This window comes from Chrysemys picta, chromosome 11 (genome assembly GCF_011386835.1).
Source record: "Chrysemys picta bellii isolate R12L10 chromosome 11, ASM1138683v2, whole genome shotgun sequence".
In the NCBI taxonomy this organism is placed as follows: domain Eukaryota; kingdom Metazoa; phylum Chordata; order Testudines; family Emydidae; genus Chrysemys; species Chrysemys picta.
The window spans coordinates 41,784,137-41,800,895 of NC_088801.1; the positions used below are offsets into that span (position 1 = coordinate 41,784,137).

The 16,759-nt window shown below is 41.9% G+C and overlaps 1 protein-coding gene across 29 annotated transcripts in view; it reads right to left on the bottom strand.

Moving 5' to 3' along the window:
• The window catches only part of ATF2 (activating transcription factor 2), an 82,188-nt gene extending 68,057 nt beyond the window's left edge, over positions 1-14,131 (bottom strand). For 12 of the 29 annotated variants that reach the window (XR_010591587.1, XR_010591588.1, XM_065561871.1 and 9 more), the window contains exons 1-3: positions 13,991-14,125; positions 13,143-13,314; positions 8,250-8,300 (exon numbers count right to left, since the gene is read on the bottom strand). The gene's annotated coding sequence lies outside the window, so the exon portion shown is untranslated. The other 17 variants (XR_010591589.1, XM_065561870.1, XM_065561889.1 and 14 more) reach the window with 9 other exon arrangements.
• Positions 14,132-16,759: the final 2,628 nt, after the last annotated feature.

Below are 16,759 nucleotides of genomic sequence, written 5' to 3' on the forward strand. Positions count from 1 at the left end.
CTTCTACTGACACATCAATTTGGGACAGTACTTCAGAGCTGTCATCCAAAAAGACCAACGCTGATGTGGGTATCTTGTACATCCTCTGTACCAAAGACCAATGCAAAGAATTCATTTAGCTTCTTTGCCATTGCCTTGTCTTACTTGAGTGCTCCTCTAACACATGAGTTTCACTACTGTCTATATTTACATGAAGGCAGTGTATAAAAAAGAGAAACCACAATTCTTTAATTAATCTAAAATCTCAAAGAGGTGGGAAAAAAATCCAGAACACTATTGAGAAGAAAAACAAAAACAAAATTCAGACTGTTTCTAATGAAATTTCTCTTATCTGGATCCCTGCAAGTATCATGATACCAAAGAAGAATAAGATCTACTTATAAAGATAAGTCTGATTTGGTTCATCTGAGATACAGAGACAGATTTAAAAAAAAAAACATGTAATGAGGAAGACAGAAGCAAAGAGAGGGATGGTGAAAGAAAATGCAATTGTATTTCTTCAGACCAGCGGATTCAAAAAAACCAAAACGAAACCAAAAACATCCATAGACCTCCTTCTCTAGGTAACCAAGAACAGGATAGGTAGTGGATAGTATTTGTGGATACAAGAGGTCATTACAAGGCCACTCCATTTTAACATTCGGAGATAGATGATAACGAAATGAAGCAACCAAACTGCTTGATGACCTGAGAAATGACACATACTCCCAGCCCGTAAGTTTATTTAACCCCCATAAGAAATAGATTCAGAAGTTTAAGAAAATACCATTGAAAAAAAGTATCTTTAGGCAGCTCCAATGAATGGTGGTTTCAACTACTGCTTTGCTAGATGAAGTAAGCAATGGCAGCTTTATTAACAGAATGTGCTATGCACAGATCAAATCTGCTTCTCCTTCAACAGTTTGGACGCTGAAGGTCATGAGACCTTTGGAAATGCCTAAATTTTCACTGGATGTATATTCTCTCTAGTACATCACTAACCTTTAGACATGAGACAGCTCAACTGTTCTCAGATAGATCCATTAAACTGGCCTTCATCACTGATGTATGTCACTGATATCCACTGCTGACAGACTTGTTCCAAAAGGGTAGAGATCCCACTCCCCTTTACTAAATTTGTCTCACAACCACTGGATAGATCTTTTGGCTACTACACACATAATAAAGGAGAGCTAGTGATACTAGCCATAAGCACTTAACTGCAGAAGCAGCAAAGATACAGTGCAAGAGGTTCCAAGGTGTTGATTCTGTTACATACACATTCAACAGTAAAGGACTTTGACTACCTCAGATCAGGAGCAAAGAGGAGATTATTCCAAGAAGAAACACTTAAGAATCTCTGACTTTGGCTGCTGAGGGACAGGCTGACATATCAGAGTGTGAATGCCAAGACAAACCACGGACTGAAATTGTTCTGCTATTCCCTTCAAAGAGTTCATGACCTGTCCCAGGTTTCCGAAGGCATTCAGTATTTGTTGAACTGTTAAGCAGGCTGTTGATATGTACTATCATCATCATTTTTGTAAAGATTTACAGGAACTCAGGCAAGTGCCATGGCACAAAAAAGAATTTGTCTAAACTCCAGGCTACACTATAGATAGCATTGTTAAGAGGATATTGGAATATGTAGTCCTCTTGAATTTTTCAATGGATGCTTGAAAGTCTTCCCAGAGAGAACGTCATCCCAGTTCTGCTGTACTCCATTCCGAATTTTTTTTTCTTGGTTCAGTTTCAAATCTAACATGGGCTAGTCTTAGTTAGGCCTTGACATTAATTAATTAAACGTTGCTGGATCTCTCTCCAAGGGGCACTAGTGGACAACTCCTATATTGGAGATGGTTGAAGCAGCTTTGTAGCCTTTAGGATTTCCAAAAGTCTGAAGACAATCATGATAAAGAATTAGAAAGGGCACAACTGCCTCTATCTGTCCACCATAGAGATTCAGACTAACACGGCTACCCCTCTGATATCTGTCCACCATGACAGTATACCTTGTTGCTGATCTTCAAAGGGGCAAGCTAACTCCATACCAGACGAAATAGTACAGTATCAGAGTGCCTCTAGCAGATCTAGCTTGTTCCAAATACAGTAGAACCTGAGAGTTACGGACACCTCAGGAATGGAGATTGTCCGTAACGCTGAAATTTTCGTAACTCTTAACAAAGCGCAGTTTGGGTTCCAGAACCAGCAGCTGAGTTTGCAAGCTTGTCCCTATCCCTACAGGGGTTTGTGTGGGTGTGTACAGCATGTCCCCCTCCCAGCCGCGGAGGGAGGGTAAAAACAGTACATCCCCCTACTGGTGGGGGAGTGGTGGAGGAGTGAAAGAGGTGCAGACCCCAGCCTATTCTCCCTTTTAGTACAGGATTAGGACAATATAAAATAGCATATAGAGTGATTATCTGATTTAAATCTATTGGGTTGAGAGGGAAATGATCCTTTATTTTTTATATTTAATTTCTGATCAAAAGTCAATCCCTTTGAAACAAGTTGAACTGAAATCAAAAACCGATTTAGAAAAGTTTTTATGAGTGAACTAGAACTGACCCCAGACTGAAAACCTCTGACTCATATTGATCCCAAATGGGAATCAAACCCAAAAAACCAAAAACCAGTAACCAGTTCAAAGTAACAGGTTCAATCATCAGGTGGTAGGGAGTGTCTTCTCAGGATGCGCCAACCTTACAGAGAGAGAAACACAGACTACACTTCCCAAGAAGCAACCAGAAATGAGAGGAGGAAGAGGGGGGATAAAAGTATTCTGGGATTGGTAGTTCTCGATTAATTATGCCCGGGTAGAGGACTCCCCATGGAAGAGAACACATCCCTCCCCTCACCATCTCCTCCTGCTTGCTGGTGAGTGCTAGAGGCCAATAACTCAGGCTTCAGACATGGTGGGTGAGGCAGGAGGAGTGTGGAACACAGGACCTTTGTTTTGACTTGAGAATGTAAGGCTCCACTGTTCTTCCAGGGTGTTCATGGCTTTGTTTCCCTGGCACTGAAGTTTCTTCCTGCTGCCACTCCAATAGTCACCCTGCACAGGTTCAGTTATTGTGTTATGCTATGGGAGACTACTTGAAGGAGGGACGGAGGGACTCTGAGGGGCCTGAAAGGAGGAAGGAAGTGAAGGGAGTTCTAGCTGAAAGGGGAGAGGTGCTGTATCAGTTCTTTTCTGACTAATAAAAACCGCATTATCACCTCACCTCCCTGGCTGGGCCTAGAACGTCTCCCCTCTGTCCACTACGTCAAGGAGGTTTGTTTGTTTTTCATAACAGAATTATTTCATATTGCTTGATTGTAATGTTTGCAGTTCCCTGGTGGTGAATTTTTTATTAATAGGCCTGCTGCTTTCCTTTGCTACCTTTTTTTTGCATTACTGATTTCAAAAATTACTTCATAACTTCATCTTTCTTTTTTAATCTTACAAGAATTTTGGAATGTTTTGAGTTGCATTAAGTCTTTGAGGTGATTGGCTTAAACACACAGAGCCAACTAAATACAGTACATTGCTCTGGCCATACTGCTGGCCCAATTGCTAATCACTCCCAGCCCCAACTGAGGCTGCTCCTACCTAGTCCCTCAGGTATGTCCTTGATAACATGGGATATTGGTATTATGTAACTTGTGATTTATCCTAATCCAACAACCCAGATCATAGTTTGAAAATGTGATACATTTCTGCATACAAAATATTTTGAATGAAATTCCATTGAGAAGTTCCTGAAGAATACAATAATAAATATTCCTTTTCTAAGAGTTACAATGCAAGCATAAGAGTGTGTGACAATCTGCAGGAAATGTATCTGAACCAGTTCAAACAGGTTCAAAGTTTTCTAAGTTAGTGTCTGAACCAGAGAGTTAGGAACATTGCTAAACCCCAACTGAACCAAAATTTAAATGGTTCGAGACTCTGCTTTGAAAGGAAAAGAAATAAGTTTTATTGAAGTGAACTATTCACTGGACAAAAGTCAAAGCTAATCTGGCCTCTGTTAACATTATTTTATTGCAGGACACAGCATAAGGTAGTTTTATGAGTGACAGACATCTGAAAAATTGTATTTTGACAAGCTTTGCAATCTTTAGGCTTAAAGATAAAGAAGCTTCTGAAAAAATCACCATTTGCACATGTGCCATAGAAGCTTGCTAGAGCTTGGCAGCTAAATAGTCCATCTGTACTAAGCAAACTCCACCCCTACACAGCTCCTGGTTTTAACTGCACTGAACATGCTCTAGCCCAGGGGGCTGAGTAGGCCATTCCCTGCAATTGCTTTTCCCAACTGCCAGGGGCCGGAACACAAGAGACAGATTATCCCTCTTGCAATCTCAATGGTCCCCTGCTGTTGCCCAGCACAGGCACCATGGAGAAGGAGAAAGCAACAAGACTCAAATGCAAGAGTCAGAAATAAGAGTGTCATGTAAAGAAAACCATAAGAACATATACCCATCCTGACCCTGGAATAAAATGCAGGATTATTGAATCTCAACATTCCTCTGTTAGCCAGGAAAAATCTTTGAAACCCACTCAAAGTGTGTCTCAATCCCACCTAGTGGCTGCTCCACAAAGAGAATCACAGCATACTACTATGATTGCTACCAGTTACTTTGTTAGCTCTAGTGGTAGTGGTCTCTGATGTGGAGGTAAAGTTTCCAACCCTTCAGACCACCCATCTGGCTCAACAATTAAATCTCTGTGTTTTCAATTTGCCTTTAAAAAAAAAAAAAAATTTGCAAATCAAGCCCCTAATGTTAAGTTAGACACCAAACAATGAGGAACAAACAAGTAATGACCACCTGTGAAAAATCTGGCTTATGAGAGTTGCTGCACATGACACAGGAATCCTGTGGCAGTAGCAGAGATAGAATCCAATCCCAGAGTAGCATTCAGCTGCCTTAATCACAAATTCATTCTCTCTCTTCCTGCAGTTCCCTGCTTCATTCACTACACTCTTTCCAACTTATGCAACAAATGAGGAAGGGATCCTACAAACAATAGCCTCATTCACGCCACAACCTTGGCTCATCTCCAGAGCACCAGTCATCCTGTACTTTGAATAAGGCTGAGGGTCTGTGGGGAAAAAAAAATGTGATCATACAGTTGAAGACTATTATAATCTTCTTAGCATATGATCAATATGCTTCAGGATTCATCATCAAATTTGGTCCACTGGTGGTATTATAATGAATATGCACAAAGGGGCTGAATTAAGGTTGCACAACTATTCTTAGTTCTGGCATTTCCTAAACTTCCGAGTGTTTGATAGTGTAACCTTAAAGTTCTCTGAATGTAATTTTTAAAAATGTAATTGAACATTTATATAATAGTAGTGCCCAAAGGCCTCTACTAAGATTTTGTCCCCTAATGCTAGCAGGGCAAAAACACATAGTAATGCTCCCTGCTCCAAGGAGTTCATAATCTAAGATTTCAAGTGGGATATGATGGGTAAAGGGAGAGGGATACAGAAATCAAATATATACAATTTTGATGTACATACATATATTTGCAGATTTTTTATTGTATAGTAAGTGCCAATGATTCTCATCTGCCATTCAACTGAGTCATAATTAATAACTGATTTAAGTGTCAGGGCAGAGTTGGGACTTGATGAGAAATCTGTGGCCTTATGGGATCAGCTCAAAGAATAAGTTCCACATGTAAGAGGCAGCATGGATGGAGGTGCGGAGGCATATATCCATATATAAGAAGGTGACAAATGGCTAAACAAGACTAGCATAGTTAACAGAACAGAGAAGCTGTGTTTAATGTGATGAGAGACAAGCGAAAGCACATAGCTAGGGCAGAATTCTGAAGGTTCTGGAAGGTGAGGACAAGAAGCTTGACTTTGATGCAGTGAAACAGGAGGAGGATAATGGACCCAGGAAGATGATCTTAGAAGCTGCATTTTGTATCCTTTGGAATCATATGCCTCTTTCAGCCATGTTACCCTAAGGCATTTGGCTTATGTAGTTCTACCTGTCTGTCTACTGGTATGTTGTATTGCCTCATCCCTGGCCTTCATGTGTACGCTTTGATGTTAGTCCTACATGGGGAGAGATGTATGGAAACAACATAGTAGGCCTTCAGATACCAAAATAATCTGTTTAAGATACAGCAAATGGAAACGGGAAAAAGGAAGTTGTTTCCTTGATAGGTACTTGTGAGACAGCCCTGCGGTCCTTGTATTATTTATACACATGATATAAGTAAACTAAAGAACCCAGTCAATGTTAGGCAGCCAGAGCAGGTGACCTTGATCAAGACCACTTGCATAATGATTTCCCAAAAATTAGACTGGCTCTTGGTTAGATATTGATTGGGCTTGTAAGAAAAATATTTCCACACTTGTCTTCCTGTTTCTCTGACCATAGCCACATATTTAAATAAGTGTACAGTAAACTAAGAAAATAAGAGTTTAAAAGTAGTATTTACCCATCTGTCAATTACTGTACCCATATAGAATGCCTCCCTACAGAATTCAACATAATTTAGCATGAGACTCAAGCCCTATCCACAATGGCAGTTCAGAATAACATGGCTTGTCTGATTGGTATGGAAAGGCATAATAGTGTAAGCATTTAAAAACCATTTCTCTAGATTTTTTCACTTTTGAATCTAGAATTTTTTTTTTTTTTTAAAGCTTATACAGAATCCACACTGGCCAAGCAAACTGTTTTAAACTTGTTTCTCTGACAGGTTTTCATTACCAATATAGGTGACACTTTAAACACAGTCTGAAGGGCAACAGTGAGAAATGCTGAAATGATTAATGATTTACAACATACAGAACTTATAGCAATGATTGTTGATCTAGTGCGTGTCTTCTTGGGCCTTTTAACTACAGGGCAAATTTCACTGTATCAAATGAACAAGCTCCATACACCTGTCCTGCAAGCAAAAGGCTAATACTTTATAAACATTAATTCATCAAGATTAAGTTATTTTGACATAACTAGGGTTCCTAGGCACTACGGTAATACAAATAATAAATAATATAATGACATTCTATGTGAATGCAAAGCATAATCATCAAGCCCAAAGCATCTCACTTAAAACTTCTTAAAAAGAAAAGAGTGCAAATGGAAGTGGAGTGGACGTTAGCTAGAGTACTTGCTATACTGTATTTGAAGTTTTAACATTTAAAATTTTTAATTATTTTGTTTTTTGCAGATTACATCAAAATCCATTCATCTCTCTTGTTCTCTTCTTTTCCACCACTAAGGGTGGATGAGTGGTAGCTCATAACTGAGAATCATGATACACTGAAAATGTAAAAGCAAACACTATTTTTAAATGCAGAAACTGAACATTTCTTTGAGCTATTAGGCTACCTAAACAGTAGTGAAACATACTATATGCACTGTGACTGCTCGTAGCCCACTTGGTCTGCACTGCTGTTATTAATTTATGACTTTGTTTATATACACAGAAAAATTACCCTCGATTCTTTTAATAAAAAATGTTTAATGCAGACCTCTTGGATTTGAAGGGGCATTAAACTGTATCCTTAAATGTTTATTGTACTACAATTAAAATAAATACTGGACAGGTAAGCCAGAGCAGGCAAGGAAGAATGGTCACTTAAAAATAAAAAAAGGCATGTTTGTTGTATTTAATTCCTGATTTTTCTTTTCGTACAATGTCTTTTTCAGATAAGAATACAAATGTAACAAAAGGTCCGTTTAGGTGATTGACAATAAAATAAGCAGTGGTGCAGACTATAAGAATAAAAAACTGAACACAGGAAAGTATGTTTATTTAAAATATTTACTTTTAAGTGTAGGTATTAATTTTCCAACCTTACCATGGGGAATGTTAGCTTGAATGGGGTAAAGGGGCAAAAGAGGAAGAGGAGAGGGGTTCCGTTTTTTTTGTTTACTGGATTAAAATTATCTAATGTTAAAAGCAGTATCTTCTTCTAGAGCCAAAAAGAAACAATGCAACTCAAAATAGGTAACAGGGTTCTAAATGCTAGCTCGGCTGCTACACTTTTATACTTTCTGGGTGAGACTTTAAAAAGCATTCCAATTTAGCCTAACTTCAGTTCCCACTGAAGTTAATGGGAATTATACCATTATTTCTAGGGGAGGAGAATTGGGATGATTTTAAGCATCTTTGAAAGTCACACCTTTCACTTAAGTATAGAAGTTGGTAGATGGAAAGTCTCCCAAATTAAACTACTTAATAAATAATGAAAAATAAAACAAATTAAAATTTTTAGTTTAATAAAACAAAAAAAAGTCACAGCTGCACTGACCTGGAGGGGCTGGAACAGCTTCTCTCAGATTCCTAGAACACAAGTGGAAAGCTGAAACAAAATGAAATATATTTACTGCTTCACATTTACAGGAAAATCCACCCTCCACAAAGAAGTGGGTAAATGCCTCATTTTAATAGACCTATTGTATACCACCACCATAGGATCTGAAACAAAAGTGAAAAGGAAGGGTTCAGGTGTTTAAAACACAAATGAGATTTTCCCTACTATAAGTCAACCTTCTGAGACAACGTATTTGAAAGTCTGGACCAATGGGTTTTCATTTGATGTTCAAACTTACTAGGCATAGAAATTATTACTGGCTTCCAAGAATTGTTCTACCACCCAGCTATACTCTTTCCAAGCCAGCTCCCGTGCATTCCTTAGCACAGGATGTGCTCCAGTGTACTGCCATGAGGCTTTCGTATAGGGTGGAGGGATGCTTAAATGACAATTTCTGTGGTGTGTCAGAGTCCCTGCACAAGTGGATCTTCTGAGCAATGTTCTGTCCCTGCAAAGGAGAGTGGGGGCTTAGTCACTGAAGCCTGTAGGACTGCAAATGAGCAGGGTGGGCTCCATTTTGAAGCATCACTTGTCATAAAAAGACAGTGCTAAAGGGAGTGAGGCCCTCAGAATGTAGTTCAGGAGAATTTGCAGTACACACTGTCTCATTTGAGATGGAAGTGGAACCTAAGGAGCCTAAGCTCCTAACACTGACTAACGAGACAGGAGCTGTGCAGAGGGTGGAGGACTCACTACCTAAAGGCAAGGAGAGCCAGAGCCTCCTATTTTGCTGCTGCCACTATTTGCCTTGCTGTAAGAGGCCATTCCGTTTGCCCTGGGAAGAAGATTTAAAGTTGGGCTTGCTCCAGTGGATCTTGAGGAAGAGCAAGAGGGGATGTAACAAGTGCAGCATCATGAAGAGATCTAAGCACAAACAGCCACAGCATTTTCTGCCCGTCTGAATGGCTAACTGCGCCGTGAGGTTCCAAGAAGAAAGCAGTGGAGAGACCATGCAGAAGGAGCAGCTGGACAGAAAGAAAAAAAAAAAGTTTGAAGCTGGTGATTGGTCACATTTGCCTACCAAATCGAAAAAGCAGAAGGAAACCCATTTGTCCAGATTGTCAAATGACCTGATGCAGAAAGATCCAGTACACAGCCCAACAGAATCAGCAGACCTAATTATGGAATAGGGTGTGTGCAGAGGAACAAGGAGAGTATGACTTTGGTGAGACAGAGCTGGAATAAAGGCGAAATTTCTGTGTGAAAGGCAAGTGGAAGGGTAAACACTGTAGGCAATATGCAAGGGATAATTTTTTATTTGTTGGGGGTTTTTGATAGGATTATGAAAAAGTCAAATTACTAATACTGATACAAATATAGGAAAGGATCAAATAAGCAAGCAAATGCAAGTTTGGGTGACAGGATATAAAAATAAGTTTAAATACATTCATATTCTCTTCTAAAGTGCATTTTATGTCCTTAAAAACATTACCGTTCTAAACATTTCTGTTTCTACTGTTACTGAAGCTGCTACAACATCTTATGATAGACTACATAATTAGCTGAATCTGGAAACAAAGGTTACTTACAGTTTGGCAAAAATAAAATTTTAGTTCTCTCAGACATTCCCAGAATAATATTCTTAAGTTAATTATGATTTATCTTCTGAATTCACCTGTCTGGGTTCTTAAATCTCAAAATTTCTCACGGAAATTCAATTAATCAAAAATGAAAACTCTTATCTTCTGTCACTACAATAATGCTAGGTCATTTTTACTGTTTCAACTTTATTAATAAAGCCAGAAAACTGGTTCACTTCTACATTGTTTCACACTATCATATAGCTATTAATTTGATACAAATAATCATTTTTGAGTTTTTGTCATGAAGAACTGTTTCACTGGTAAGATTTCTGTTATACAAAACAGTAGACTTAGAAGTGTCTTTACCCAAATAATAGAATTGACCACTTTGAGCACTCTTTTGTGAAACTTGTCTGCATTTACCTACAGACAGAGGTGTTCTACACTTCTTGGACTCAGTCAAAGCCAAAACTTCCTAACTGTAAGAACAATGGGACAATGGAACAGACTGCATAGGGAGGTCATGAAAGCTCCTTCACTGGAGGTTTTCAAAAGGAGGCTGGATAGCCATCTGTCTTGGGTGGTTTAGACATGCCAAATCTTGCATCTTGGCAGGGGGTTAAACTAGATGACCCTTCCAGTCCCTTCTACCCTATGGTTCTTTGATTCTACATCTAAAATTTATGTTGACCAAGCTACATTGCAGAAAGATGTGATTAAGCCTTGGCATAAACACCACTATTCTTCCATCCACCTAGCTACTGTCTGTTGATGGGGTGGATTTACTACAGCAATGGAAAAACCCCTTCTGTCACTGTAGCAAGTGTCTATGGGCTGGTCTGCAATGGAAAGCTACATCAGCTTAGCTACGTCTCTCAGAGGTGTGAAAAATCCACATCCCTGAGAGTTGCATGTAAGCAGTGCTAGGTCGATGGAAGAATTCTTCAATCAACTTAGTTACCACCCTTAGTTACCCGCCCAGTGATGCGAGAATCCCTCCAGATGCTGCAATAAGTGCTACAGCAATGCAGCTGTGCCACTGTAGAATTTTAAATGTAGACTTAACCTACACTACAGTGGCATAGCTGCAGCTGTGCCCTAAGTCACTGAGTATGAATCTTGTCCCTACTCAAGTCAATGGCAAAACTCTCATTGACACTGATAGGGCCAGCATTTCATAGGTATTTCTTGTAACACCAGTAAAGCTATTTCAGATAGAAGTGTGATTGGTAGGTGATCAGTGTCCCATTAACACCAGGAGAATCTACATTTGGTGTTATAAAAAGTTGTTTTTATTTATTATATGTACTGCAGTAACATCCTACAACTCCAAGAAGGAGCAGGGACCCTTTGTGCTAGGTGGACATATGTGTAGGAAAGCAGTACCTGCTCATAACAGCATACAGTCTAATTTAAGACAAGATGTAACAAGTGAGAGTAACAAGCAACAAAGGATGGTTGAAGAGCGGACAGGGCTAACAGTAATAAGATCATGCAGTTAAATAAGCTAGCGAATGCATGCCACTTGATGACTTCAGTAAGTATTACTATATAATACTGAACCATACTATGCTTGTTACTGTGAACGTCTTCATTGGGTTCTTTTTAAGTGGGAATTTGATAAACATTTTTTAAAACTGGAGGCACGCCAGGTTGAGATCAGATAAAATTTCAGAAAAGCAACGTGTGTCAGCTAAGAGTTAAAGATTGGCACATAGCTTTTATTTTTGGTCTTAAATATCTACAGACAAGAAGCTTAAACAAAGAAAAAAATACCAAAGAAACTAGAATGGATAAAAATGGAAGAAGACCATGACATAATAGGTACATCGGAAACACGACTGAATGTCAAAAGTTAAGGGAATACAGTATTGTCTGGGTATATCCTATACAAAACCAAACAGATTAGGTTATACAGGTGTGGGAGCAGCAGTGAACCCAAAAGATTTAATGCAATCAAATAAGACAAAATTCTGAGTAGAAAGAAGGATATATGGCAGAATCTGTGTGGCTACAAAAATTCCTAGTAAGAAGAATACAGATATACCAACAAAATTAGGCTTACTAACATCCAAATCAGGATTAAGATATTTAATATTTTGATCTTCATTGCACATTCATGTACAACTTTAACTACCCAAATATAAAATGATAATAAACAAGTAAGTTGCCCACCCATCCCTCCAAAAAATGCATTTATATTATTATTCATTTAAATTTCTGTCAATAACCTTTAATGTAACAAGGAACCCCAGTAAAGTTTAGTGTATTTTTTTTTTAAAACTTCACACATTGCAATGAGGCCCTTTGAATCTGTAATATGCTATATAAATGCTAAATGTTATTTTCACAATGGTGTTTTAGTAGATGTTATAACTACCAGATCAGAGCAGTGTTCTACCTAATCCAACATCCTCACTCTAGCCCAGTTCTGCAAACATTTGTTTTAAACCAATGGGGCTATTACTAGTTGTAAAGTTAAACATATGCAAAAGTGTTTGCCATATTGGGGCCTCTGATAATAGCCACTACCAATACTTCAGAGAAAGGTTCAAGAAATCCTGCATTTGACAGTTATGGAATAACCTGCCCATAGGAGATTTTTTTTCCTCAGCCCATCTGCTAGTGGCTGTCTTATACTCTAAGGCAGTAGTTTTCACCATTTTTTTTCATTTGCAGACCCCTAAAAACTTTCAAATGGAGGTGCAGATCCCTTCGGAAATTTTAGACCTAGTCTGCACCCCCCCAGGGGACCACAGGCTTGAAAACCACTGCTCTAAAGCATGATAATTTATATCTAATGTAAGTGAGGATATTCTCAGTAGCCACATAAGAGGCTATTTTTGTTTGTTTTAGTCCTACTAAACTCCTGCACTCAAAGACAGCTTGGGGCAATAGAGGGAATGAAATCCAAATTCACTGACTTGGATATAAGGGAGATTTTAACAAAGATTTTGCTAAAGGGGGTGGAGGGTGGAAGGGAGAAAACAAAATGCCCAGATTTCTTTTATTTGGAGAAGCGGACAGCCTAGAATTTACTAGTTAAGGGGGGGGGAACCCCAAAACCCATTAATTGTGGGGTTAAAGAAAGAGATCAACATGTATTTATTTTTGGAAAGAACAAACAATTTAGTTGGGGGATGGATGGAGGGGGGAGAAGAAAAGGCAACCAGAATACATGTGAGATAGGAGTATCCCAACTGATTTTATTTGCAAGACCAGAATTATTTTATAAGTGGGGGAAAATCAAGAGGTTGCAATGTAAATTAAATAGGTGGCGGGAGGTGGCAGCACATGAAGTCCCTACCTCCAATTAGCAAACTTAATCCTGAGGCAAGAGAGGATCGCATCAGGGAAGATTTTCAAGCCCTAGAATATAACCATCATGCTTTGAATGTCTGGACACCAGTGCTGCCTCACATAAAACGTCTTCTTGGTGGGCCACAAGTAGGTCAGAGGTTTTAGCTATTGAGAGGACCCTAGAGGAAAAACACACAATTGGCAACAGAGTGTCCAGCTCCCACTCACCACAGACACAATGGTGATGGGCCCAAGCAGACCACCACAACCCAGGCCAGGCCGGAAACAGACACAGGCCACGCAGCCCCCTCTAGGCAGGACAGCTCTGCCCTCCCCTCTTGGCAGCTGCTGAGGGGCACCTGGGGTCTTCTGTCTCCCTCCGCCCTACCAAGGGCAGACACAGGCGAAGAGAGGCTGTGGCAGCAGCAGGGGGAGGGGCAGGCCTCGCTGCACCCCTCAGCCCCCCCGCCCCCAGGGACGGGGTGAGAACCTGCTGTACCTGTCAGGGCAACCCGCTTCCGGGAAAGGAGCCTCGCCCTGCTCCGGAGCCTCTCCCTGGGGCAGGCGCGGGGACTACCCTACCTCGGGGGCGGGTAACGGTCTCCTCCGCGCTGGCTCCGGCCCGAACCCCGCGGCTCTACGGGCAGCGGGGGCCACAGGCCGGGGTGGGGGCGGGGGTCTCTGTGGAGAGCGGCGACGCCATGTTAATGCCTCCCGGGCACCCCCACCTAGCCCAGGCCGCGCCGCCCCCTTCACCCGCCCGCTACGGCTGCGGCGCCGCCGCGCGCCAACCCCACTACAACGCCACGGAGGCGCTGCCGGGCTCCCCTCGCCGCGCTCTGTTTACAAACTCACCCCGGGCAGACGGGTCGAACCGCACATTAAAGGCCAGGTCCCCAACAGGCTTCCGTCCCTTCTCGCGATAACTCACTGACATTCCCCCCAAGGCCGAGGCAAAGGGGTCACGTGATCCACGGGGGTGCTGCTGGTGGAGGCACAGAGCAGGGCGCTGATTGGCTTGGAAGATGGGGCCCTGGCATGTTTGTGTGGCCGGAAGTGGTAAGTAACAAGTTACCGGCAATGGAAGGGGAAGGACGCTGGTAGGTGGTGTAAGCTAAGCAGAGCCCGCGAAGTCAAGCGGGTGGAAAGGGGACCTTCAGCGCTGTCACTAGTTCAGTTAACGATTGTCGAATGGTTAGTACTGAAAATAATGGGGGGAATGGTTGAAGAAAGTGCACTTTAGATGAAATTTAAAACTGACATCCTGACCCTTTTGTGGTAATTTAATTTACATTGTCTTTGGGGTAGGGACCATCATTTTGTTCTGTGTGCAATGCCTAGCAGCACAATGGGGTCCAGGTCCACGACAGACTCTATGGTAATACAAATTAATGATAATTAAAGATCCAATTATACATCTGCAAAAGTAGCTTGAGTGTCACAACCAAACTGCATCCTCAGTAATTCTACTTTGTCTTGCTAAATTTCCCCTTAATTTTCAATTAAATGTAGCATTCTTCACTTACTCTCAAGAACCATGTTGCTGGACTGTACACAGTGGCTGGTGAAGTGACATCTTTGTAAACTCAAAAACTTTGTCTCTCTCACCAACAGAAGTTGGTCCGGTAAAAAATATTACCTCACTGACTTTGTCTCTCTCTAATATCCTGGGCCTAACACAACACTGCAAACAACCTTTGTACTTTGTAAAGTTCTTTGAGATCATGTGGGATAAAGGTTAGAATATATATGTAGGAGCTTTATAAAAATGTAAAATAATTCTTGATTGCACATGGGGCTTGAAAGGCTTAAGAGTAGGGGACAATGGGGATTTTATACTTTCCAACTAATAGGTGCTGGGGGTGCTGCCACACCCACTGGCTGGAATTGGTTTCTATCATATACAGGGTTTACAGTTTGGTTCAATGGCTCTCAGAACCTTCACTATACAAATTATTCCAGCACGCCTGTTCCAACTATACCACTCTCACCTTTTCTCACATAGCACCAATTTCTGAGGTGCTACATTTTAAAATGTACCAGCTACTGGCTGCTAGCACCATGTGGCTTGCAGCACTGGTTAGGGTTATCATACGTCCGGTTTTTCCCGGACATGCCCGGCTTTTCGGCAATCAAACCCCCGTCCGGGGGGAATTGCCAAAAAGCCGAACATGTCCGGGAAAATGCCGGCCGGGAACTTTCCCTCCCGCGGCTCTGCTCCTCCCCTGAGTCTTCGGCTCTGTTTAAGAGCCGAGCGCTACGGGCTTTGGGCAGCCCCCATGCCTCCGGACCCTGCGCCGCCGGAGCCCGGGAGGGGAAGTGCCCGGCTGGGGGCGCAGGGTCCGGAGGCATAGGGGCTGCCCGAAGCCCGAGCGCTACCGGCTTCACGGTTTGCCGGGCAGCCTCCAGACCCTGCGCCCCCGGCTGGGCGCTTCCCCTCCCGGGCTCCAGCTGTGCTGGGGAAGCACCGGCCGGGGGCGCAGGGTCTGGGGGCTGCCCGGCAAACCGTGAAGCCGGTAGCGCTCGGGCAGCCCTTTTTGCGTGGCTGGGAGTGGGAGGGAGGAGTTAGGGCGGGGAAGGGGCGGGGTTGGAGGGGGGCTGGGGGTGGGGAAATGGGCGGGGCCGGGGTGGGAAATGGGCGGGGCCAGGGCCCCGTGGAGGGTCCTCTTTTTTTATTTGTTAAATATGGTAACCCTAGCACTGGTTGCCTAAATGTGATCAGAGAACTGTGGGCTACAAGGCTAGTCATGCAGTTCCCTACCTTTCCTTACTTTCAAATTGCCCCAGAAACCTTTGGGGGGGACTGGAGGCAAGAACAGACAAAACAGAGCAGCAAGGACAAGATGAGGAGCAAGAACTGCCAGTGCTAAATCCCAATATATCCCACACCACCATATGCTATATAGCCATTATAGTGGCCTAGATCTGGCTGGGGAGAAAGCAGAGCAATTTCTGAGTAAAAGCAATGAAGGTCTCTATTAACTGCCTCTGTGTCAGATACCAAATGAGAGAGAGAGAGAGAGAGAGAGATTATAGCTAGGACTAGAACAATCGACATAGCAGGTTTTCTGAGTTCATGGTGTTCAGAGTGCCACCAGATTTTCTCCTGTTGTGGTCCATACCAGAAGAGCAGGTGATGCAGTTTTCAGTAAAGTCAGTACAGTGAAGATTCTATCACTATCTATAGTATTGTCCCACCAGACTTGCATTTCATTTTGTGCCTGTTTCCGCAACCTGTGTAAGAGTTTTCAGGTATTCAAGCTCCTAGAGGGATGAACATTATCAAAGCCCGTTGGATAAACCCTTGCTGTCCAATCACAGTTGAGATGGTGTGGCCCTTGCTGTCTGCTCTTCAGAATATTTGAGCTAATGATTCTGAATATAATCAGTTTTTAAATCATCACTTATGACTGCATTTTTTGTGTTCAGGTAAAGTCAAGTCTTTTGGTGCTTCTGGGGCCAGTCAAGTTGGGTCCCACCAGCGAGGATCCTTAAGTGGGTATGTAGGGCTGTGATTCTCTCTGGTTTTCCAGGAGACATTAAATGGATCAGGGAGCCAAGACTGTGCCACAGAAGTTTGCAAATGAGAAAATCCATACAGTAAATATCCTTCATTCATCCAAG